The 27637-nt window shown below is 38.7% G+C and overlaps 1 protein-coding gene and 1 long non-coding RNA gene across 6 annotated transcripts in view; both read right to left on the bottom strand.

Annotated features, from left to right (window-relative positions):
* Window positions 1-27637, bottom strand: part of SBF2 (SET binding factor 2) — a 238479-nt gene that overhangs the window by 196848 nt on the left and 13994 nt on the right. The gene's annotated exons all lie outside the window — the stretch shown is intronic.
* LOC149917735 (uncharacterized) lies at window positions 1963-21839 on the bottom strand. 2 transcript variants are annotated; one of them, XR_016466694.1, is made up of 4 exons: window positions 16315-21839; window positions 12301-12355; window positions 11631-11670; window positions 1963-9675 (listed from the first exon to the last, which is right to left on the bottom strand). It is a non-coding gene; the product is annotated as an uncharacterized LOC149917735 (long non-coding RNA). The 2 variants fall into 2 exon arrangements; XR_016466693.1 differs by having other exon boundaries at window positions 1963-11670.

The following is a 27637-nucleotide window of genomic DNA, read 5'->3' as shown; positions in this document are numbered from 1 at the left end:
TATTAAAAAAAAAAAAAAAAAACACCACCACCACACACACAAAACAAATATTTAGCAAAAAAAGCAGTCTTCAAATGGGTGAAGTCCACAGGCTAAAAGCTTATAGGATTTATCTGGGACATTCTAGTGTCCTAGGAATCCAGCTGTGATTTCCATCACCTGAGATTTTCTGCACTGAAAGGCACGAGGAAAAAAAACAAAAAAACAAAAAAACAAAAAAAAAACCTGCTTATTTCTGCTTACTTCTCTCGATTATTGGGGTTTTTTTGCCTCTCATTTTCCTTTTTTTTTATTTTTTAATTAAATACAGTGCAGTAGATATCAAGCCCTTCAAAAGAGACAAATATTCAACAGCTGCATTCCGTAACTGTGAATAATACAGAAGCACACATACAAACAAATCTGCACACTCATCACCTCAGAACTGTTGAAGACTTTGAAAAGAACCTGAAAACAACCAACACTTTTACTGAACTTTATCTCTGGGATGCACAGTGTCAGCCATTTGAAAGCAATTTTTACATTACTCAACATTTCACAGTTTTCAGCTGGCTTGATTTTCTTCACAGTGGCTCATATGATGCTGTGTTTTGTATTTCTGATCAAAGCAGTGCTGATAACACAGAGCTTTTCTGCATCTCAATCTGCCCTGCCAGGAAGGAGGAAAGGAAGGAGGAAAGGAAGGAGGAAAGGAAGGAGGAAAGGAAGGAGGAAAGGAAGGAGGAAAGGAAGGAGGAAAGGAAGGAGGAAAGGAAGGAGGAAAGGAAGGAGGAAAGGAAGGAGGAAAGGAAGGAGGAAAGGAAGGAGGAAAGGAAGGAGGAAAGGAAGGAGGAAAGGAAGGAGGAAAGGAGTGATGGCTGTTACTGTTGTTACTGATGTTTCTGTTCTGATTCTCTCTCCGCGAGAGCAAGAGGGCATCTGCGCAGTGCTGAGCTGCCTGCCAGGGTTAAACCACAGCACAAGACTGTTCTGAAGGAATGCTGCACACCAGGACCAATGTGAGCTGAGTCACTACGCAATGCAAAGCAGGCTGTCAATAGACTCTGGCTTATGTCTTTCACATTTAAAGAAGCAGCGCACAGCAGAGGAGAGAACGTTCATCTTCAGTCTGTACAAGAGGGTCTTTCCTCTTACAGCCATCTTGCCTTTTCCACAGAAAAACACCAACTTCTCCATGTTACTTATGTTACAACATCACGTTGTAACTAATTATATTATGCTACAAGCACAAAATAAATTAATATTAGTCTGATTGCTGAAGAAAATTGTTTTAAGATAATGAGAAAGGAAGGTGACATCACAATAAACATGGATGAAAGTCTGATTTAAAATAGAAGCAGGTACTTAGGAAAGCAGACTTCAACAAAACACACATAAAAGTTCCTAAATAGCAAAACTGAAGTCTGCAACATCTTAAAATGCATTTTAATAGTTAAAGCCCACAGCAGTTGAGATGAATCTTGAAAGAATCAACAACATAAAGAAAGATCAAATTTAGAAATAGGGTTTTGTGGAAGGATGCCTGAAGGACCATGCATCACAGACCCACTCTAAAGGCAAAACATGAAAGCAAGTAGCTCTGTATCGCAGCATACGAGCACCAGGAGAAAGAAGTTTCCTATCAGAAGTGAATAGAGAGGAAAAAAAAAAAAAAAAAGAAGGCCCTGATAATCCTTCCAAATAAATGTCCCGTGGTAGAGATTTGCAAATTTTACACTGCATGAAATCTATCGGTTTCATATGGCTATTTAAATAGAGATAAATGGGAAACCATCTCTGTGTTGCACAATCATTTTATTATAGCTGTTGCAGCACAAATGGCAGACACAGAAAGAAAAGACTACAGAATTTCATCAATAGCTACAATTTAATTCAGTACACGCTACTACTGACAATTTTCCAAAAATTACCAAATTCTCATACCAAATGTGAACAAAAACTCATTTTACAATGAGTTCACATTTTCCTATTTTTGTGATTTTTAAAAAAAATTTGATCAAATACTTGAAAACACATTTAATCAAGAATATAAAATTCTATTTTGTGTGTAGAAATCTATTAAAATATAACACTTGAAGACATCAGAAAAATTAGACATGGAGGGGAAGGGATACAGATGTACAATTCTGCCCTTCCAGTTACCCCTATGCTTTGGTATGCAGTCAGACATAAAATGTGGTCTCCCAGACTTTGTATAAGGCATACAGTTTCTCCAGGTCTCCCTGAATGGAGGCACACTCCAGCAGATGGGCTTCAAAAGTACATACACTGACATAGCAACAAAGAGCCATTTCTCATTCCACTATACTGTTCACCTCACATGGTTAGAAGAGGAAAGGAAATAACCTCTGCCACGCTCTCCACTGCTTCCACTGGATAAGCAATAGCCTTCACCCATTTTATTTAAATAAAATAATTTAAAAAGATTGGTAAGGCTTTCCAACAAAAGAATAAATGCTAGATCAGAACCACATTCCCTCCACTCTACATCCATCTTCTCCAAAGTCTTGTTTCATGGACATAGAATTCTTAAATGTCCTTCTTAAAAAGGACATTCCTTCTCCACCAAAGCGAATGTTCTATTAACTGGAGCTAATTAACTAAATGTGTTGCCCACTAAGCTCACACATATACACATACTGACCATAAATCCAAGCTTACAGCTCAGCCTCTACTGTTAGTGCCTCCTGCTGCTTCACAGATCCCAGAATTTTTCCTATTTCCTTTATTCACTCCCTTTACTGAGACTTTGAGGAAGAATTGGCTGTCATTAATACAGACTTTTGAACTGAAAAAATGGGATACTTCAGTGTTAAATTCAGACAGTCACAGCCAGCCAGATGGACCTCTGCATCTCTAATGCAAAAATAGCTAATTGTGTTGACTAGGCTGAAAAATAGTGCTTTGTAGCAGAGCATGTGCTCCATCAGAAAGTGTTACTGTGTTCTCTGCACGTGTTTTAGTTTCCATTGAATTAAATAGGAAGCATTACTTTTGGAGCAACCTCCGTATCTATAACTGCTTAAACTCAGATGCATTAGGCACATCATTCAAACTACTTACTAGAGTACACACACAAATGAGCATGGCATGAACAATCACTGCATATGAATGCGTTCTACGTAAAGCAGTAATTGCTTTTATTACTACATATGCAAAAGATGCCTGGCAGTAACAAGAGCTCAAGAGACCACACTCAACAAAACCACTGCCGCTGCTATTATTAAACACTATGTTATCTCCATAAAGTTATTTCTGCAAAACCCATCCTATTCTTTGACTGAAGTATTTTGCAATTATTTTTACTTAAATTCTTGAGTAAATTATTTACATACCACATAAAGCGGCGTATAAAAATTCAAAAATTTAGGAATTTTGAAAGCAGTGATTTCAGCAGCGATTACAACAATGAACTGTGATTTCATTTTCAGGAAGGAAGAGGAGTAGAAAAATAAGAACTAAAAGGAACTCCAGCAGTATCTTTATCTTAAGGATCGCGTAAGCCATTCTATTATGAATGAAACCTGATCAAACAGGAAATCTGACCTACATTTTTATGCATAGCATTCTATCACCTGCACAACAGCTACACAAAGAGAATTTGTCCAAGACCAAAATGGAATTTCAGCCTGTAAAAATTCCAAAATCAGCACTCTAAGCCTTAAGAAACTGAGGAAAATCCAACTTTTCTCCCCAAACTCTTCTGACTGCACTCTTCCTCACTGCCCTCTTCCCATCTTTGTCTTTCAACAACACAAACATGCAACATACTAAAATTCTGGCACAACTTGCTGGTTCCTGAACCCTAGTCCCTTAAACTCCCTTCTTATATAAATCTTCCCCATGAAAGGTCACATGCCATCTCATGCTTGCCCTTGAAATTCCAGAAGCAAGCTGTTAATGCAACTTACATTCCAAATTAATGAGAACTCTGATAAACTCTGTCTTTTTACTTACAAGCCCGTGATAAAAATACATTTAAGTTATAAGTACTGTTAATCATACCAGCAAAGCCCTGGGTATAAGCACTTTGGTGATCTGTTAAGGAAAATTACAAAATGCATCATTTTCAGGTCTACACAGAAGAAACGCTACGGATCACAAAGAATGAACTTCAGCAATTCTGCCACGTAAAATACTTTAAAACTACCAGCACACGTTCTCCACATGAAGTTACCAAATCACTCGGCGTACTGAGAGCCACAGCTTTACATGTTTGAAGATACAAACATACTGATGGTGAATGATACACTGTCACAGGTAGCACTGCTTGTCCTTCCCAAAACACTCCTGAGTATTATGGGAATCACTACAATCTGTTGGGAAATCAAATCCTTTTTGTATCAGTGCTCTTCAACAGTTTGAAACAGCAGAAGGTAAAGATTTTTAATCATACAGAAGAAAGAGACCAATAACGCCAACCAGGAATTAATGAAGTCAAACACAGATAACTTCCTGTGGTGGCTGTTATTAACACAAAACCACAATTCCATATTTCCACATTCGCTGACCCTTGCTCAGTTTCTGCTAGACACGTACCAGCTGCATGTAAAAGCAGCTAACTGCCTCACAATTTCACCAGTTAAAAGGATCGATATACAAACGCTAAGTAAAACTTGTCCAATTTGCCAATAAAAGATTTTGTTTCTGAACAAACACGGAACACAGCGATTGTTTCAAAACACCACCAATACCACAGCACAACTGAAGTCAACTTTCAGTTCACAGACAGGTTCCTCACCTCAAATCCCCATACAGTCTGGTACTACGGTTCCTTACAACGCACTGCCTTTTAACAGGTCTGAATTCTTCACTCTTCACAGAGAATCCACCCAAGATTCGAATACCTGCTTTCCCATCTTAACCTCTTCATTTTTTCCTATGTTTTTGGTCTGAGGTGGGACAACAGGTAGAGGTGAACAAAATATGCTAGACGACAGAAGAATCAAATTTGTATCACCAGGTACTTCCAAGATTATGTTCCACAGTTTATGGTGGCATTTTCTTAAGAAACTTTCTTAAGAGCACCTGGATCTGAGCTTACTCAAATAAGCCCAGCTCAAGGCCACCGAGACAGCAAAAGATCTGAAGCATCTCTGAAAGAACTGGTACTGCTCAGCCTAGAAGGCTCAGGGCAGGGAGAAATGCAACACAGAACGAAGGTGAAGCCAAACTCATCCCAGTAGTGCCCACTGTCAGGACAAAAGGTACTGGGCACAAATTAAATACATATTTTTTTTTTTTAAAAAAAGGAAAATCTGAACACAAGAAAACATTTTTTAACTGTGAGGATGGCATCAGATTGCCCATAGACATACAAGCCTCCATCCTCAGAAGGAATCTTTCCCGCATTTCAACTCTTCATTCATACACCCTGGGAAGAATGGCTTCATTTCTTCAGTATAGAAGGCAAACCCCAAGAAGTAATTCAGCTCTTCTGAAATATCTGTTGTCTCTAGAGAGTGCTGGTGTGCTTTTTGGGGTATTTAAGATGATCTTCAGAGTCCTGTCACCCTTGATAATTGAAGGACTTCTATTATTTGGTTTGTACAATTCCAGTTATCCCCTCTTTCAGTTGATTATGTGTACTCCTACCTATTTTGCTTGTATTTCATTCACTGCTTTTACTCCATCATGCTTTTTTACCCTAACATAGTCTTCAACAATTTTAAGCACAAATCAACAGTTCTCTCCCAAAAAGCACCTCATAACTTCCATTCATTAAAATTGATTTTTTTTTTTTTTTAAACCTTATGTTAGCAAGGAAGACAAATCAGTACAGGTTAGCAAAAATTAAGCAGTTATTATATCATGATTCCTGGAAACACTCACACTTTCATAGAAGCACAGAGCCTTGGGTTGGAAGAGACCCTAAAGACGATTCAGTTCCAACCTTCCTGCCATGGGCAGGGATATCTGCTAGACCAAGTTGCCCCCAAACCCATCCAGCCTGTCCTTGAACACTTCCAGGGATGGGGCATTCACAGTATTGTTGGGCAACCTGTTCCAGCATCTCATCACTCTCACAGTAAAGAATTTCTAACTTATATCAAATTGAAACATAACCACTTTCAGTTTCAAGCCATTATCCTTTGTCCTGTCACTACACTCCCTGATAAGAGTCCCCTCTGCAACTTTCCTGTAGGCTCCCTTTAGGTACTGAGAGACCTCCGAAAGGTCTCCCCAGAGCCTTCTCTTCTCCAGGCTGAACAAGCCAAGCTCCCTCAGCCTTCCTTCAAAGGAGGAGTGCTTCAGCCCTCCGATCATCCTCCTGGTCCTGGACTTGCTCCAACAGCTCCATGTCCCTCTTACTCTGGAACACCAGAGCTGAATGCAGAACTTCAGGTGATGTCTCACAAAAGCAGGGAAGTAGGGGAAATTACCTCCCTCTTTTGATATGGCCCAAGGTAAAGTTGGCTTTCTGGTCTGCAAGCACACGTTGGAAGCTCACATTGGGCTTCTCATTAACCAACACTGCCAAGTCCTTCTCCTCGGAGTTGTTCTCCATCCATTATTTGCACAGCCTTTATCTGTGCTTGGGATTGCCCCAACTCAGGTGCAGGACCTGGCACTTGCCTATCTCTCAAGCCTGTCCAGGTCCCTCTGGTAGGCATCCCTTCCCTTCAGCATGTCTTCTTATTACCAAAGAATTCCAGACATGTTCTACTGATGGATTTCAAAGGGCTATTAACTGATCCAGCCCTCTCCACTCATGACACAGGCATCAGCCAATTAAAAATCTGCCAGTTATTGTCTCATTTCTAAGTACTACAATTTTATTTTATTATTATTTTTCTTTTTTTTAAGTCATGCATCTGGTAAGCATTTTGACCCTACAGAACATGTACAAACATGTACAAGCATTATTAAACTCTTGGAAAGTCCCAGTGTGGAAACTGGAGCTGGAACCAAGGTGTACAAGAGGCTAAAGAGAGCTTAAAATTGTAGGAAGAAAAATATTTCTCTGATAGACTTAGAAAACACGGCACAAAGTTCTGAAAAATCTGCTCTAAGCCTTTATAGCACATCACAGGTTATGAGCATCTCAAAGTCTGAAGAAGACTGGACATTAAAATTTATCATAGGAGAATCTAACTGTAATTTAGAAGAAAAATAGAAGAAACATTTCACTGTGGCCCAAGAGCAATTTTAACAAAAGGTTAAACAAATAAATAAATATGCTAGCACTATCAGATAGACATCCTACAGTGACCACAGATATTATTTTTACAACTCACAAAATTCATACTTAGTTCACCTTAACGAAGTCAAAGAAACTCACCCAACAACACAGGAAAATTGAAAGACAGACAGTCTGGAGGCCTGTCATATAAATTAAAGCTACAATTAAAAAAAATGATGATCTTTAAGTCCTTTTTTCTGTAAACACAAAACTTTTTTTTCAGCTTCTCAGAAAAGCAAGCAGTATTTCAACCCACCCCACACGTATTGACACTATTAGTCAGAATTACTTGAGACAGTAATTCTTGGATGGTACCAAGACTGGTACAATTGGACATCAAATGTCTCAATAGTTTTTTGTCATTTTTGGTTTTGCAGAGCCATTAATCTATTTTACAAAGGAAGGAAAAAAAAAAACACAACAACAAAAAAGTGGTCTATTGCCCCAGATGATGCACTGCTCCGTACTGTACCCAGCAAAACAGGTTGGCAGCACAGCCAATGATTTGGTCAGCCAGCACTCCACCAGTTTCTAATCCCTCCAAATAGCTACACATCAACCATCACCAACTCATTACTTACTACACCTGAAAAACTGTCAGCCATGTAAAGTGCTGTCTCATTTTGAATACTGTGTTTAGACAAAAACCTTAACGTCTTGTGGCAGTGACCTCCATGACACTTTTCAATTGTGAAGTACATAAAAAATTATTTCCTTTTGCTGCTGTGTCTTTATGAGCCTGTGTGGGAACTTTCACAATCACCTGACCTGACTTTTAGAACCTCTAGGCTCTGTAGAGACTACAAAGGTTACTGCTGAAGAACCCTTCAGGATCGCCATCCTCTACATTTCACCAGGATTTCCATTTCCCCAAAATCTTACATGAAAAAGTTAATGATACATTTACTATAGCTTCCCTCCAACAGTTGAATCTTCATAACCTTCCTCCAAAAAACATGGTTTTGCAAGTTTTAAAAGAAACTAACAGACATGGGAAAGCAAGAGTGGACTTTAAGAAACTTCCAAGTTACTCCCTACCCACTGGTTGGCCTAATATTCAAGAAGCTGGAAAAAAGCTTGGGGGCTGGAAGGGAGAAAGTTTCCTGCTCACAGACAATTCCCCTTTTTGTTTGCAAACAACTGACTTCTGCCAACTTCTGGATAGGAAAGAGAGAGCAGGCTTAAAAATAAACATTCTATATTGAACAAACATTCTTTTGAATACACCAAGCTGAAGGAGACTTCCCCAGCTATCTTGGAAATCTTTTCTATTTATTTTATGGGAAGGTATAAAAATTAAGATGACTAAACTGCCCTCTGTTTTGTACTCAAAATCCATGTTTTGGAGCTTCTCAGAGTGCTCTCAAAAAAAATAAAAAAGAAAATTTAGCCATTTTCCCAGTTGTAACAAAGAAAATATATAGATCTAAAAGCAATATTGCCCTATCAAATCTGATTCCTGTTTCCAGTAAGTATCTTCCTCTAACAACCCAACTTTGCCTTATGTTTAATTTCAAGTGCCAACCAAATAATTAAGTTCTACTTTAAAATTTCCTACCCACAATTTTACTAGAAAACAACTTCACGTTTCCTGCATGATTTCAACATATTAACCAGCATCCACTTCAGCATACAAAATCTGAACAAAGCACACTTCATGCAAAACTTGCTTGAGTAAACACTTCTCTCCTACTTCTTTTTACTTTTTTGCTTGCATGGTGGTTTTTGTTTGGTTGTTTGTTTTTTTTTTTTAGCCAAACACGGACTGCAATCTTAAAATAAGTGCACTCCTATTTACAGTCAAGGACAGTGAGGAGCTCTAACTGCAATCTGATTGTGTTGGCTATAAAGAAAAGCTATCCATACTTTAACATCCAGCAAACAAACCTTCTTCTCAAAAAGCCTTTCTACATTTAACCTTAACGTAAGGAAGTCTGTTCATTTGCTGACACTCAGTGCTCTGAATCACTTTACAGGATTATAACAGGTAAGGAAGAATATTTTCTCAACAGTTCTGTATCAGTATCCATTTACCTGACTCCCAAGTATGAAGACTCACGTTTAAATGCAACAGTTGAATGTTTTTGTTTCTTTTTTAATTCGTTAAGTACAGACATATTTTAATGTGTTTTTTGTTCTTTATTTGGGGAGGGGAGCTGTTTTGGGTTGTTTTGGTTTTTTTTTTCCCCCTCCTTTTAGAAAAGTATAAACAAAGCTTAACCAGTTGGAAAAAATAACATCTATCATTTGACCGAGTTTATGACTTGTTTAGATAGACAATATAACATCTTCTAGCTCACCACAGATAACAATCCTAAATAAAATTAGGACCCAGAAATCTGAATATGGAAACATAACATTAAGCTATGCTAAAAATACCAGGAATAGGGTTCCGAGTTTGGAGACATTTCTTCCTTTTGGTGCCTTCTGTTTTCTTTTTGTTGTTGTTCCTGTTCTTTTCTTTCTATCAGCATCATCTGTACTTGTGTGAACTTTGAAAAATAAAGATAAAAGCCAAGGAAAAAAAAAGTCTGTGCTATTCTATAGGAATGTGAGAGTCACGTGACTGCAAGAAAAAAGACAGCACTGTTCCAAGTAATTTCAATTTAAATACTGTATACAGTATCGTAATTACTCACTTTGAAAACCACATATATGATTCTGAAATCAAAATTTTAGTTGGTCTTTTCACATTCTATAGAATTTACAGAATTTAAGCAATTGCAGACTAAAAGCTCGTGAAGTTAAAAACGTGTTTCTTAACATTGCAATTCCATTTTCATAAACAACTGCTGATTAACAAATAAGAGAGCAAGGGAAAAACCGAGTTAACAAAAAAAAAAACCCACAAAATAAACCAACAGAAAAACAGAAAAGAAACAAACAAAAAAAAACCCAACATGACAAAGCAAAATGAAGTGGAAGAAGGAAGAACAAGTTGCACTGTGATGAACAAGCCATTCCCAAAGGGCTTGATCCCAGCTGTTACAATCTCAGCTTAAGATGATCTACATGCAGATAATCTTTTCTGCATATGTAAAACCTCCTCAACAGGCAGTCTGCTATGCAATAGCATTTTTATTACTCTGTGTGTTTTTTCTAACACAAAATAAACACACAGTTCTGCTGTGGCACTAACTCAACACAGAAATAAAGTTTCCACAAAGCTCAGTACCTTCCCTCCTTACAGAACTGCTCTCATAGGCTGTCTTTACCCTTTCTTAGCAAACCAGCTGCAGAAAGTGAGTCTTAGGCATTCTCTCTTCAGCTGTTAGCTAGGAGTTGAAATGCAAAACCTGAATTACATAAATAACATATAGCTATTACGATACTCAGTGCATCGCTCAGAATATTTACTTTTCATATTCCTTATTCTAAGATCCAAACAAGGAAGATTTTCTTTTACAGAAATTGTCTTGAGCTCAGGAAATGCTTTCCTAAGTAATGCTAAAGCCAACTCTATAGTAGAATAAGACCAGTAAAACTGGACACATAGGAGTATATGCATGCATGGCTCATCATCTGTAAAAAATTCTATGAAGACTTGGACAAAGACATTTCAGGCCAACAGTAAGACTTCCTTCAAAGCACAGATTTGTATTCAATGGTCTGGACAAGTGGTTTTGTTTCAGGGAAGGAGACAGAGCTCGAATTCTGTCAAAAAGAAAAGCGCTTTGAAACAAATTCTCATTAAAATGGTGATTCAAAAGAACATTCCAAAATGAAAGAGGAAAATTTCATGCCTATTACATCTATGAAGTGGAAATAATGCAAAGCAAATGGGTTTCTCAGAACATATATAAAATATTTTCCCTATTGGAAAGGCTCATAAATAACCACTAAGAGGAAGGAGGGGAAAAAAAAAACCAACAACCAACAGATACCACTTAGCTCTAAAAATGACAATGGTTTGTCTAACAGCATTTCAGATCTCCTGTCAGAGGGATTTCACGCAAATATTAAGGCTACACGAAGAATTTTATCCCTACCACAATCTATCTTGGAAAGCATGAATTGCCAGCATGAATTATCACCTGAATATGTTGCTGATGAGCAAAAATGTCACAGTACAAGACCAAATGTGCCTTCTCAAGCTCTGACTTGTTTTAAAGGCACCAGGGAGTCGGATATATCTAATTAGCAGGGAATGCAGTGTTGCAAAAGAGTAAGCAAAACGCTTCCAGAGCTGGCTGATAACTTCAGTTCAATGTAGGGCTCACCAACATACAGCCCAACGATAAGCAAGCACGGAGTACATTTTTTGAGACAGAGAAAGACCCTGCAGAGAATTCCCATGCCATAAAGAACAAATACAGCAGTAGAACATAGCCCTAGCCCCACTGAGTTCACATACTTGAACTTCAAGTTTTGGACTCTTTCAGTGAAATATTTATTTTCATTACAAATCAGAATTACTTTTTTTTCCTGTAAACTGAGTGTATTCTACCTTTCCTTAGATCTTCATATATCCATTGAAGCAAATCGACCTGTGAAAAGACCATGGGCATTGTAAGAAAAGAAACACATAGTTACAAGGTTAAATGGCTTGTTATAACTGACCCTATGCAAAAAATAAGAGATAAATGGCTGCAGCAACACATTCCATTAATGACATTAAAACAGTTTGGTAGCCAAGTGTTTCACAGTTATCTATAAAGTATTAAATGTTAATTGTAAGAGAGGGTTGGGTTTTTTTTTTTTACCCTCTTAAAGCCAACAAAATGTACCAACCAATGCTTTAATGCCAAGCCATTTGTCATTATTTAAAAATTTAATGCCTGAAAATTTACTTAAATGTTCAAAAAAGTTCTTTCTTCAGAATTAAGTTATATGCATGTCCTTGAAGATCAGCTTGTTAACGAAGCAGTTCAGCACAGTCTGGTTTCTGACATCTTAACTGGTTTGATGCTAACATCAAATCTACCTGAGCAGTAAGGTAAATTCACAATCAGAACAGAAATAGCTGAAGATATTCTTCTAACTCTTCTACCAAGTAGAAAGGTGTTGTTTGAGTTACTCATCACCACAGCTCTCTCTGTGGCTAACACACTGCACAGCATTCTACACGCTACTTCAACTCCCACAGCAGTACTGATAGCAGTCAAAGGCTGTATTACCCTCCTCTCCATATGAACAATCGTACAGGGTACTCAAGAGTGCTTCAGTAGGAGTCTGGGGAAGAAAGAGACAATTTCTTTAAGCGTAGAAAATAAAGAAAGCAAAAACAGATTCAGATTTCATATGCAGTGCTCAAGATATTCATACAGAAGAGGAATTATAAGTTCACATCCTTCAGCTTTTCTTTCCCCAAGTTACCCTGGCTCTAAGGACACTTCATAGGCAGGATCTCGTTAATCAAACGACAGTAATGCACATCAGCACAGCTCCAATAATGGCTACTGCATTTTTGTCAGGACAGAATCCTGTCAGCTTCACATTTGAGGTTTTTTGGTTCGGTTTGGTTTCCTATGTTGGCAACAGTGCCTCAGGAACTACTAGTTCAGAAAGGACTAGCATCTGTATTGTCTACTACTACAGCTTACTTTAGAATCTTACAGTGGCAGCTTCTTTAATTGATGGATCTGCATCGTTAACGCAGTATAAGATGCTATCCTGTGCCAAGCACTGATGCAGCCCTGAACCTCACTGCTGCATGTACTAAACACCACTCTTGTCTGAACAACTAGATTTAAAGAGAAGCTGTTTCATTCCCAAAGACTTTGCCTAATATTTTCTCTTCAGTCTAAGAGCTGTACTTAAAAGATATTTTCTTCGTTCCGGATGTTAGACTTCAACTTATAAAATACTTTCCATCATAATACCTCTGAACGTTCAATAAAGGTCAACACTACATTTGGTTACTATGGTTTTGACTATTGTCAAAACAGAGCTATCCTATGTTATATGTGGAGAAATAATCACTCAAAACCACAAGTAAGTGACAAAGTTTTATACAAAACATCAGTACAACCACTCTGTGTCTCAGTGAAACATCTCCATTAATGGGTTTAAGTTCTTGAGTTGCCATCAATACGAACTCATACAAAAGCCATTTGATTTTTATTAAGCAGTGCTATTGCCACAAAAAAACAAAACAAGACAAAAAAAATTCTTACCAAGATCTGTTCTCAGCTATAGCCTAATAATAGACATTATTTAAACCTCAATAAATAACTCTCTTCAGTTTTGAGGGATTCTTATATAGTCCACATATAGAATGCTTTCTCAACATAAAAGCAGGAGGAATTCAGTGACAAAAGACATTAGTCAGTGATTCTCCAACAGCATTTTTTATTTATGGTAGTTCTGAAGAAAAAAAGCAGCTAAGAATACTCATACATACTTCTAAAGTCATACCACAATATAAATTAAATGATCTACTATGAATTCCAATTCAGAAAGAGTAGCAGTTCAGCTACTTGAGATGGAAGAAGGCAAATGACAAGAACTGCAACAGGAAATTATGCTCCACTTGCAATGACAGGAAACGACAGAGAAGGAATATTGCTACGGGCAGCTTACTTACCAGGAACCAAAGTTTAAGCTACAAGGTGCTCACGCAGTACAAAACACCCTATGACTTGAAGCTGGAGAATACTAATGAGCAATGCATTTAACCAGACTACCTCGTCTTGCAAAAAAAGGTGCACACGTGTGTGGGTTAGACTACAAGGTTAAACCTTTAATCTCTTCTACCCCTTTCACACACAAAACCACAAAAACTAAAAGGAGCCACCTAAGAAAGGGAGAGATGTGGTACAGGTTAAAAGGGGACCATAGGTAACATTAGGGGAAGGTCCTAAAGATAACACAAAGCCCTTGCTGAAGAAAAGCTATAAATGAACCCCATCAAGAAACACAGATGAGAAGAAATCAACATGAAATAAGACCTAAGACAGTCAGAGGAGCTTTTTATTAAAACTGCTATTTCACCATAAGATAGGTGCCCCTTCACAAACTGGCTGTAACTGGCTGGCACATCATGCTTCAAAGTAATCCACCTAGCATGCACCTATAAATGCACTGTTGATGTCCCTTTGTCATTTACAAGCTTGATTTTTTTTGTTTTGACAAAAAGACAGCCTGAGAGGTACAGCATTCTAACTTTAATAACATGACCTGTAACAGCTAGCAAGGGAGTAACAACTGAAGCCTCCTGACGAAGAACTGCAGGTCCAAATCTTAAAACCATCTCACCTATATACAAGCAAGTGGATTATCAGTGACATACCTTATCTTACCATGAGCTAGAAAGATCTTTAACAATGGAACCAGATAAACGTAAGCATGGCTAGACACCCTGATGTAATGAGGAGTGCATCCAAGGAAGCTCAATTACAAACTCACTTACAAGCAGAAGACCTTGCAGTTGCTGTAGGAAGGAAAGCAGGACAACATCCCAATTCCAAAATCATTAGCAGGTTATCATGTCTGCAGCTCATGGTTTATAAGCGTGGCATGCCAAATTTGTGTATCAGTTTGAAGTCCTACATGGGTGAACTGTTGACAAACAAATCTTCCATGCACCTATCCCACCTCTGCCTCCAAAGAGCTGGCTTACTAAAAGGGAAAGGATCTGCATCATGTTACCTGTTAACCCAGTAAGAAGGTGATGTTAATAATATCTAAGCTTTTCCTCATTTAAAAAAGCCCAGAGCCACACTGCATTGAAATAAAACTTCTAACCAAGACCACAGCCCTTGCAAATCAGAGCAGTGAAAATGAGCTTTCCAACTCTCATGAAACACATATGATGTCACTGCTTTGGAAGATTCAGAGAAGTACAAGTACCAAACAGTATTATCACAGCAAACATAAGCAATGTTGACCCACTTGCTGAGGGAATGCTTGCCAGGAGAACTCAAGAATCCAGATACTTGAAGTCATCCAAGGTAACATTTGGTGCAATGAGTCACATAAAGTAAACGGGTCATCTGTCTTAGAGGGAAGACTTATTGATTTACCGTAGTGGTTAGCTGAGTATGCAATCACAGAACGAAACTTAAAGACTAGAATCTGTTTAATAGGAAGAAGATCTCTCCTCATTAAGTATTCAAGAGTAACCCCAATTTCCATGCCACTTGCAGTGGCGCAGTGTTCAGCTTTTGCACACACTCATTTTAACAGATAACTCCACAGACTGATATCATCTAGGTCTCTATAATAACTCCTGAAGAAATGTCCTGCAGACAAGTTGGAGTAAGAAGTAATTCTGTCTGGTTTCAGTGGGCAGGAAGTCAAAGAAGAACAGCCTGTTCACTTCAGGAAAGCTGAGTGAAATAATCTGACAGCTCAACTGCACTGAGGCAAAGGAACAAATGCCTTCATTGAAATCAGCCTTGTGCTTAAGATCTCTGCTTTTGAACCTGCAACTTCCATAAGAAGTGTCAATCCTTAAGAAGAATTAAAGCAAGAGTTCACTTCCTAAAAACCCCTTAGGCACCAATTACCCCAAATTCACCATTTACTCTGAGAGCAGAGAAACAACAAAATTCGGAGGCTTTCTGGGACAGAGAGTACAGGGTCTGACTGGGATAAAGTTAATTTCCTTCACAGCAGCTCACATGATGCTACGTATGAGATTTGTGACTAAACCAGCATTGATGCACACCAATGTTTGTGTTGCAGTGTCAAGGCCTTCTCTGTTTTCTCTCCAACCCCCAAAGTGAGCAGGGTTATGGGTGGACAAGGAGTTAGGAAGCAACACAGCTTGGACAGCTGACACAAGTGACCAAAGAAATGTTCCACTACTGAATAGTCATGCTCAGCAATAAAACTAGGGATGTTTTTACAAAGCAGACATTGGTCAGAGCCATGCTGGGTTTTGGTTTGCTGGTGAAAGATGGTGATTGATTACTTTTGCATTGCTCATTTTTTTTCTTCACTTAAGTGTCTTTATCTTGAGCCACAGTTTTGTCTCAATTTTGGCTTTCAATTTCTCTCCTCCACCCCACTGTGAAGGAATGGGGTAGGGCTTCAGCTGCTAGCTACGGTGAGCTCACCACGTAGAGAACACAAGAAAGTTAGTCGGATTTTCTTAAAAAGCACTGGCATCCAAAGTGCAGACAGATGATAGAACACGACCACAAAGTGCAGTTCCATTCCCACACCAAAGGGCACCCTCAACTTACTTCAGCAAGTCTCACCCATGCAGTACATCCTCCTCACATTCTGGAAAGGTTCCAAGGTACTATTTTCATGAAAGTGAGGAATTTTCATTGGAAAAGCAACAATGAATCTGCATAAAATGAAATAAATCTACATTATTTTTCTGTGATAGCATACTGAAACCAACCCACATTGGCTGAACGCCTGAATTGTAGCCAGAGATAAGGAATGCAGCTCTCATGGAGGCAAATCTAGAACCCACAGTTACGGAGGATGACTGCTAATGTCTTCGTTCTGACATCTTAACTTCATTTCCCTCGCACGAGAGGCCGTATGTAAAAGGCTTGAATTCTCAAAGACAGCACTTCAAGCATACCTTAACTTTTTCTTCCTGGATTTCACTGAATTACCTGGTGTTGAACAGGTTGTTAAATTTCCAATGTAGACAGAAAGGTAACATCCTCAAAAGGGGCTTGTTAGGATTGGCACACCTGATGAGCTTGCTGACAAATCATGCCTGGAACTAAAGATTGTACTAAATGGTCTGACGTCAGGTGACATCAGTTTGTGACAACCACAGGCTACAGCATCTTCTCAATAAGACTATTTCACAGATTTTTTTATTTGAGTTTGAGTTTGGTTTTTTGGGTTTGTTTTTTTTTTTTGGATGAAGAATGTTTGCTAGAGCATCTTAACATTTTCATCTCTGCGGTAACAGGAATACAACATGTGTGGAGTACAAGATGGAAACACTTCTCAAGTTGCAAAAGAAGTCAGGAAGCCAGAATATCTTGGATAAAGATCAAATACAGAATGACTTTTTCTGCCACTTTGAAAAGAAAACAATTCACAGCTATGGAACACTCCGTCTCACCAAGGATGTGTCAGATGCATTCCAGTTAATGTGTCCATGTGTTTTCTCATTCTCCATGCATGGAACATGAATGTTCCTTCTACAGAGACAGTGAGAGGAAAACTATTCCCAACTCTCAACTGTTTAGCCATAATGGTGTGTTCATAGTTATGTGGGCTATATTCAGATACAAAGCTACAGATTCTGTAATACTTCAAATGAAAAATGCATTACACAGATTTGTTAATAGGCCCAGGAAGCCTTCCTTCTGTTTATAGTGCAACTCTGTAGAAAATCATATCAATTGTATTCCCAAAGGGGTATTTTAACTCTCTGGAACAAAGGACAAAAAAAAATATTAAATAGTACAACCAGAGACAATTGTTCTGTACTGATGTCCTCTGCTCCCATATGTTCTTATTTTTGAACCATGTAAGAACTTCAATCATGGAACAGAACCAGATGTATCAGAGGAAGTTTTTTAATCTTGGCACATTCAGGCAAAAGCTGCTTTAAATGACTACTCATGACTAAAGCTTAAATATTTAATTTGGGAGAGCTGCCTACCTACCAGTGACACACTGCAGTCACTCAGAGAAAACACTTCAAGAAACAGCCTAGGAAAGATGCCAAAGCCAACACTCCACTCCTGTCTCCCAAAAGGAATGAAATGAATATTGCATCTGCAGTTCCAAAGGAAAAAAAAAAAAATAAGAAAAATCACTGGACAGGAGTTCATCTTTGGAAAGACTATTTTAAGATTCTTCCAGAAGTACCACCTGTATGTGAAGGACATCAGTTTAAGCTAGAACCATCTTCACATTAAGCTCTACACTGTTAGTTCAAACATGCTGGGAAAAAATAAAAACAAACCAGCAGGAAAGACAAATGATTAACGATTAGGAAAACCAAGGGTTTGCTTCACTTTTGCATATAATCCATTTGTACATATTTCAAAACAGTTGTACAACAGAAGATCTATTAAAATTGTACTACCTACATACAAACAAACAAGCACAAAAATAAGACTTACATACAAAGCTAACACTTTTACAAACAGCTCACTTGTATAAAGCTACCACGTTCCCATACCAAACACTGGCCATGACTCTATCTGACCTCTAAGTCTTTGATGAATGCCTAAATGTGCAAGCCAACAATCACTGGAAGTAACTGGATTCTGAATACAACATAATCATAAGGCTCAACAGAAATGTTAAGAAAGTATTTATAACCATTACGATATACAGCATCACGTTAGGATTTATTCATCTGCTTTTATTCAGATTAATGTCATCAACCAACTCTCCACTCTAAGCCTTAATTAGAAATGGGACTTTTAAAATTAAAGTGCAAAATTCAAAATGGGAGTGAATGGTTACTATACTGTTTCCCAGATTCCAAACCTAGAAGCTGTCACTGAAGATGCCAGGTGTCTACAGGCTCCAAATATAAGTACTATGCTCTTATCCAGCCCTGTTGCTGCTTACAGAAAGCTGCTGAAGTGCAAAAGCCCCACAAACTGTGAAATCCTATGGGACTTGTGTGTAATACAGTCTGAGTGTCAAACTGCCAAATTACTTCCACCTGTTCTTGCAGATAGTAACAGCTACAAAGAGGAAAGAATTTTGCTGCATGCTGGAAATGACACATCAAAAAGATACCTTAAACTATTCCAAGATATCCTTCCTTATGCATGTTGTCACCTTTATTCAGTACAGATTTTTTTTAAACTCCAGGGGCTATCTGAAACCTACCAAGTGTTCCCTGACAAACAGTACAGCCTCACAGCTGACTTTAAACAGGATGTTAACTAGCTTTACTTTTAAGAGATTGCAACTGTGTTTTGGGATGATTAGGCCATAATAAAATGTTTGTCAATCAGAGTGCGCCAGGAGACCAATTAATTGCTTAATGCCTATCACAGAACACACAGCCTTTCCAAATCCTGGCACTGAGTTCCTCGTCACCTGCAGCATAGAGGAAAAAGAACTTGCCTCAGCTCTGGGGAAGAATACAGTCTTGTGATCCAGTTAAAGCCTGTTCAAACACTTCTCTGGAGCAGCTGATAATATCATAAATGCACCTACAGTGTTCCCCAGATGAGAGATAATCCTGAAAATAAAAATATTTAAGTTGTTGTCACACTGATTTCCACCAGAGACACATGCTTACTGAATTAGCTGCAGCACCTGAGTACCAAAATAACACTGGATGCATTCTGCAACAAAGCTACAGCAAATGCCTAAACATGACAGAATTACACACGTGCCATTTCAGCTTCAGTAAGGTCTCACTGTGCAGCTCAATTCTGGTAATACTGTTATATAAGTATATTCTTATTAAAGAAATTTATGCCAGTTAAGCTTCATTTGTCAAAATGATAAACGATACTTTCTGAAATAAACATTACATTTCCCACAGAGGTCAGCACTTCAAGAACTCTTCGTACTGTACACTGTCATCCAAATCCTAGCTGTTTTCATTGCATATTTATAGTCTCAATAAAATGCATTTTCAAGCACCCTCTCTAAACTCTGTTGGCACTTGTTAACCAAAATAAATACTGTGATAACATTTAATGGGATTAATGCAAAACCCCACAACTGTTTTTTCAGACATGCATCTAAATCCCTCCCTTAGTGCCCTCACAGACTGTCCAGCCTCACACCAACTCCTAGAGAAAAAAATGCCCAAGTTGTTTCCAAATCTTCACATACATCTTTAAACAGTCTTCACTTTTCAAACCTTTCAACTACTTGTCCCTCACTTTAACTATACGTGCAAACATTTTGTTAAATGGCAGAATGCACCTTGAAGGGAGGGAGGATGGAGGGAGGGACGGAGGGAGGGAAGATGTGATTCTACCCTGCTGATCAAATGTTAGATTAGATTACCTGGATGACATATGAAACATTAACTTCCATTTATTTTTCTTGTACCAATACAAGTGAAGGTGTATTTTCTACAGCCTGTGACCAAAGAATATGAACAAGTATACCAGAAGTTCCTGAACATGCAAGAGTGGCCTACCACTTCAAATGCAAGAAACCATGCTACCATCACAACTAGCAAGTATTGTATGTTTTTGTATTCACCTTCAGGCTAACATCTGCAGTATGCTTCCAGTCTTTTTATCAGCCCATAACTGGCCCTGACTCCCTTCAGGAGGTAGGGAAACCCGTGCTAGATGATAAACGTGTTTTACAGAGAAGCATCACGGTACACACAGTCCTTCCCCTGATAGCCTTCTGCAGTCTAGGGAGACAGTTTTGTCCTCACTCCTTTCTGAAAGTCACTCACTTTTTCAGAAGACACACAGGAAAGGGCAGAGGAGGCTGCTGAAAGCCACGATGTTACCTAGCAAGAGTAAACTCAAATACTGCACCTATTAAGAAACAGCTGTCTACCTCAATGTCTATAGGCTGGGAAACAAAAGGAAGGGTAAGAATGTGAAAAGAATGATTTCACGTAGTTCACAGAGCTTCAGAGAAAAAGAAACGTCTACACGGAAAAAAACTCAAAAAAGTGTAAAAACACACATTAAACAAAAACTTCCACCTCACTATAATGCACATATACCTGGCTTTTTATCAATACATTCTCAAGCATGCAAAATAGAGTAACAGAGAAAGTTAGGCTTTTTCATATCTTCCCTCTTCTAAAAAAGAGAAAAAAAGCAAACATCTAGAACGACTCCAAGCAAATAAGCAAGCCAATACCTTTTGCAGTTAACACTGAACATTTTATTAGCACTAATTCCCCACTACTCCACAAAGAACTTTCCCCAGCCAACTACCCAAAGCCCTGTGAACAATACAGAACGAACAAGACAAATGAAAATCTCAACTCATTGCAAATTTCCTGGTTGCAAACTGTTGTGAAGTACCATTGACTGTATTTTCCTCTACCTAGAATCAAATACATTCTGGTGCTATGCTATTCGGACATTCATCTAACAGAAAATTTATTTTTGGGAGGGGTTATCAACTGAATCACAGAATCATAGAATGACTTGGGTTGGAAGGAATCTCAAGGATCATCAAGTTCGAACTCTCCTGCCACAGGCAGGGTTGGTGTTGGATCACCATATTCCAAATACAAAATCTGTTTTCTCAGAGATGTGAAGTGTCATCATTACTGTTATGGAAGGGGCATACTGCTTCAAGAGAAGATATCACAGTGTGAAGAACTGAAGCTAGCTGTGGAAGATAACCTAGAACATACTGAAAAACAAAAGGTAACCGTAATAAAAATCCAATTCAAGTAAAAGCTCCCTTCTTCCTCCCCTCCCTCCCACAGAATCACAGAATGGCCAGGGTTGGAAGGGACCTCAAGGATCATGAATCTCCAACCCCCCTGCCACACGCAGGGCCACCAACCATCCCTCCTAATGCTAGACCAGGCTGCCCAGGGCCCCATCTAATCTGGCCTTGAACACCTCCAGGGACGGGGCATCCACAACCTCCCTGGGCAGCTGTTCCAGCACCTCACCACTCTCTCTGTCAAGAACTTCCCCCTGACATCCAACGTCAATCTTTCTTCCCTCAACTTCAAACCATTTCCCCTTGTCCTGCTGTCACTCACCCTTTCAAAGAGTTGATTCCCCTCCTGTTTGTAGGCTCCCTTTAGGTACTGAAATGCTGCAATGAGGTCACCCCGCAGCCTTCTTTTCTCCAGGCTGAACAAGCCCAGCTCCCTCAGCCTGTCTTCATAGGGGAGGTGCTCCAGTCCCCTGATCATCTTTGTGGCCCTCCTCTGGACCCTCTCCAACAGCTCCCTGTCTTTCTTGTACTGGGGGCTCCAGACCTGGACGCAGTACTCCAGATGGGGCCTCACAAGAGCAGAGTAGAGGGGAACAATCACCTCCCTGTCCCTGCTGGCCACCCCTCTTTTGATGGCTCCCTTCTTCCTCCCTTCCCTCCCTTCTTTCAAGGTGTATTCTGCCATTTAACAAAATGTTTGCACGTATAGTTAAAGTGAGGGAAAAGTAGTTGAAAGGTTTGAAAAGTGAAGGTAGTCACAATTTAACTCCTAAACTTACAGAATACACCTCCACAGCATAGATCACTTGCAGGCACTAACAGTTCACCTTAAACATGACCTCAGATCTCATATCTACATTCTCAGCTAATTTTACACTAAGAAATTTTGCTTTTAATGCCATGAAATTAGCCACGTAGATGTTAAGCACTGTAAGCAAAACGCTTTTACACGCTATCTTACTTTTATGAAATAGCATGAGCTAGTAGGTGGTGCACTTTATGCCTAGAGCAGATTCTTATCCACAAAAATGGATTGGCAAATCGTCACTCCAAAGGAACGAAAAAGTAAATGCAACAGCTATCTACGGCAGCAAGATTGAATTCAAGCAGCCCATTTAGAGAATGAGATAAAATGGGGCAGGGAAGGGAGAAAGGACTGGAGTAGAAGAACAGGATCAGTAGCTCAATGAAACCAAATCGAACGTATGTAGGAATGCGGCATTTATGATGCAAATTTGACATAATGCACTCCTCAACTAGTTTCTTTCAAATCTGCTTTGTGATTCATTGTTAAACAAATAATTGAAATGATTCATTAACAAAAGAATGAATGATCTAATGTGGCTTTAAGTAAATTAGTGCACAACCTAGGGGAAGGCTGTCCCAGGTTAAGCAGTGTTTTACCTTAAGAAGTGAAACATTCTTTCATTTTGGTTCGGAAAAAAAAAAAGGAACGGATTCTAGTCTGAGTAATTGTAAGTCATAAGTAAAATTGGAATAGATCCTCACCTATATCACACTGCTGTTAGTTTCAGAGGTGATGAGATTATCCGGTATTAGCTTAAATATGGCATATTTATCCTCCATACTAATTTTAGCAATTTTGTGGAATTTGATCCACTAAGTCAAAGATTTCTCTACTGGATCATTTCCAGTTACTGAGAGAGATAAAGTACTGCACTGCAACACATCAACTTTAGCAGTTCATCTGATTGGGAAAAAGCACCACAGTACTTAATGTCATACAGTATTTTATAGAACAAGTAAGCAAACAAAACCATCACAGTTGGGCATTCGAATAAATATGCTACATATTTTAAATTATTGCATACCAGAACTGAGTTTCATTGTTTTTACTGAGAGGAAAAAAAAGGCTTCAAATGCGAATGAGGTTGGAAGAGAGGAATACAGAAATAGCAATAAATATCTTCATACATAGCAACATGCTTCATGACAAAAGTTTAAGCTTTTAAGCGACCCAGACACATAATAAAGAATATTCTGAGGCTATTTATCCTATATGGCTTGAATTATAATACTGTTTTATTTCCAGATGAATTGTAGACATGTTCTCTCCCTTAGTAGTAACAACATCCAGTCATTTCATTATATTCTGGAGAACAACTAATGCTGTAGCTCAGTGTGCCAAAGACAAAACACACTTAAAAGTCTGGCTTCAAATGGACAGATTAATAATCAGGAGCAAAGGCAAAGCTACATGCTAACATGCTGAAATACTCGATCCATGACCATCTTTGCTTCCCTTTCTACACAAGACTGGGAGGAGAGTACAAAACAGCATTTCACCTCAGTCCTGAAGTGAAAAAGTCATTTGCATTAGTGAACATTCATAGCAGAATGACTTCAGCCTCAAATGTACTACAAACAAAAGGTATCTCTTGAGAAGATAACATTAAAAGCTGTATTTGGAGGTAGGGAAAGAGGCATTTGGGGTGCTGGTAGTGGTGGGCTGTTTTTTTCATTTATTGGTTTTGGGTTTTTTGGGGGGAGAGGGGGGTTGGAAGTGTATGTTTTAATCCAGAAGCAGCAGAAATCTACCAGCTAAAACCTGAAGCTGCTAGCAAAGCATTCTGCGGTCTGAAACAACCAGAACTACACTGCTTAAGTTAACTACAGCTGCTACTTCGTTCTTCAGAGAAGTTTAAATATTTTAAGACTGGAAGTAAATACTTACTCTGCATACAAAAGCATTTACTTTAAAAATTACCTTTCGCATTCTTTAGTACTTAGACAATGGACTGAGGCTGTGTGACTGCTTTCTAGCAGGGGAAAAGATGAGTAAGAATTCTGCGTCTAATAAATGAAGAATCTGCCATGAAACAAACGTGTCTGATAGCACCGTCATTTTTTTTTTTATGATTCCTGAGGTGCAAACTGCAAGTTAATACAGAATACCCACTGTTGAGCAACCGGCAACATAGTTTTACTTGTTTCTTTGCTACCTGCAAAGCGTAACTTTAATCCTATTATGGGCAAATTGATGCAAATTACACTTATTCTCCACCTTCAAATAATGTGGTTTACTGGGAAGTCTTTCACATTAAGTATGCTTGGCAGGTGCCCCAGAACAGCAGCACAGGACCAGAGGGCAAGTGGAAGTTGGTTATAAGCCACCCCTCCACTTCTCTTACCCTTTGCCTGGTAGGAATAAAACCAATCCTCAGTATTAGGCATAAAAAGCCCGAGGGCTGCTCCTAAACATGCCCTTCAAGCGGCTGTTACACAAGCTGAAGATTGCCAAGACACCGCGGCAGCTCTGCACAGCACAGAAGTTTCTTTCAGTGGGGATTAATCAGCTATAAAAAAAAAAATACTGTGCGTAAACACACTTCTAGCCCTCTGCAGACCTGATAAATCAAGCGTTGAACTCTGCTAGCATTACATTATAACCAAGGACAACAACATGAATAGCCTGTCCAAAACCTTTCCTCCTCAAGACAGCAAATACCAAATCTGTATCACATTTCTTTCTGATCTAACATGAAAGCAACACTGGAGCTCTCTGCACTGGACATGCAAAATCCTATTTAATTGTTTTATCCATTGAGGAAACTGCTTTAACACCCAAGGAAAAAGCCCTACACTTTCAAATCTATCCTTTCCTCAGTTTTCACCTCCTCTACGTGGCTATTGAGGTGTGAAGCAAATCTCTCCACAACAAAGATGAATTACATGAAACTGCATCTCTTCCACTGGAACATCTGGTACAGAGACCAAAAAACCACAGAACAAAAAAAACATAGAGCAGGTATTTGTAAAACACATCTTACACGTATCTTAGAAATAAGAAAAACTATCCTAAGCTTAATAGATAGAAGGCAGGAAATATTCTACATGGAAAATAGTTTCCACTCACCCTTCTATAAATGACATTTCAACACTTGAAGTCTAGTCCAAAAGAACAAATGATCAGCAAGTGCTCTAATTTGACATATGCCACAAGCAAAACCCCAAATGTCTATTTTGCAAATAATCTACTTGCCAAAATAAGAACTTCCATCACTCTTATTGCAAAAATGTACTGCAATCTACTTACCTGGTTTTGTATTAATGCAACATAACTGAAATACTTAGCAGAAGTGAGAGCTGCTCCCTGGAGCGAGGGGCCACAAGCTTCATTCCTAATCCAACCTGCATCTGGTATCGCTCAGAACACTGACAATGAAAGAAGAGCATGGCAGAAAGGCAGCGTCCAAGCCAAACTCCTTTTTAACTTCTGTTTTTATGTAGAGTATTACAAGCTAGATGTCACACACTTGCTTGGGTTTAAAGAACTGAGAAGTTGTGGATGACAAGACCATGTTGTGTGTACAAAGTCTCTGCTAACTCCAGCTCCAGAAAGTCTCCATGCAGATGCAAGAGAAAAAAAGAGAACCTTGTAAGAATGAAAGACATCCGAGGAGCATCATCAAAACTAATAAAACAAACAAAAAAAAATCTACCAGTCAGATGCAAGAGAATCTTCCTATGAAGCCAACTTCCTGGAGGAATGACACCTATTTCAATTCAACTGTAAATATGGTAACAGCAAACTTCCAGCCCTCTGCTTCTGCTGGGTCCATCTGCATCCTTCTGTTCTTCCTTTTGCTTCTTCATTACCCCAGTCTCAACCTTAAGCAAAGGATTTTTCTCAGCCCATCTCATTACTCATCCACCACTTTCCTGCACAGAAGTTGTTATCACTACAATATGACAGAAAAGGATGAGTTCTAATCTCACTCCTGTTTTCAGTTTTATCTCTTTAATGTATATACGAACCTAAAGAACATGAAGTTCATTGGGGAAAAGATCTCGCTTGGTTATTCTCTTTTGCTGTTGTTTTGTCGTGTGCAGTGAAAGAATATAAGAATAAAAAAATCCACAATGACTTTTGGAGGATTTTATTTAAATCAGGAATAATGCTGGCTAATAAGCTGGCCCTCTATAGACTTAATATGTCATGCAGAACCAATCACTATGACAAAAAGACATTTCATACTGCAACAAAAATATTCAAAACTGCAGCTAGAATGAAGTCATTTTTCCTTAAACTAAAGTAGTTTTCCATATACTCCAATTATGTTTCAAGTTATGCTCCACTTACATAGAAAATAATCACAAAATATATTCACCATATATGAACAGAAGCAGAACAGATGTAAATGCCAAGGAATAATGAAACCAAAGCAGGAACGTAGCCAGAACAACCCTCAAAGACAACTCCAAGCCTCCTCAGGTCAAGATAATGTTCCTGCTGCTTCCTTCCCCTACAAAGTATTTTATTTACGTGCAGAGCATAAAGAACTAACAATGGCATGTGCTTTCAGTATGCTGAAGTTAAAGAACCAGGAGCTCAGAGAACACAAGCTGAACAAGAGTCAATGCTCCGCACCTCACCGCCCTGTTACTGAACCACACAGAGGCTGACGTGACCCAGTGAAGGGGCTTTCCTGAAAATGCAAGGTAAAGACAAAACTAAAAGCCAAACAAATTTTGGCATGCCAGAAGCAGATCTTTCTTCATCATGTGAATGCTTTCTACGTATGACCTCCCTCAAGTGGCTGGCAGTACACTCTGAAAACCTCCTGTTATCAGGTACTTGAGTGATGGACACAACAGAACCCACTCCTGTATCTGAGGGCTCCAAACTCTGAGGACCTCTATTACCTAAAGTACTAAAAGTTTCCATACAAATGTACAAAAAAAAAAACAAAATTACAGGGCTTGCATACAGCATCTCTGCAAATCCCTACCTGTCATCAATTTGTCTCAGACTTCTTTGCAAAGTTTATTGTCAATGGAAAAATTTACCAGAGACAGAATACTCACACTTCAGAGCTTTCAAAGTTAAAAATACACTTCCACAATTATAGGGGAAAAAAAAAAAAAAAAAAGCTTAGCATTAACAGAGAAATCAGAATAGTTAGTCACTGTTCTGCAAACAAAAAAAACTATTACAGGTAAATATTAAAATAGAGAAATGCTACCATTGCTTTGGAAGAAAAGATAACCCACCCCCACAGCAACTGATCTTCAGGAAGAAGTACTCGCATGGAATCCAAGGAAATACATACTTGACCCAAAATCTATTTGAAAGATCAACATTTCCTGCTAAATTGCAACATCTGAGTAGCTTAATGTTGTTTTACACTGGCTACACTGTCACTCCAGAGCTGGGGAATAATTGTGACTTTTAAAGATGTGAAATTACTTTTGAGTAGTATTTGC

This window comes from Phasianus colchicus, chromosome 5 (genome assembly GCF_987193195.1).
Source record: "Phasianus colchicus chromosome 5, bPhaCol1.hap1.1, whole genome shotgun sequence".
NCBI classification, from domain to species: Eukaryota; Metazoa; Chordata; class Aves; order Galliformes; family Phasianidae; genus Phasianus; species Phasianus colchicus.
This window is presented reverse-complemented; position numbering and strand designations above follow the sequence as displayed.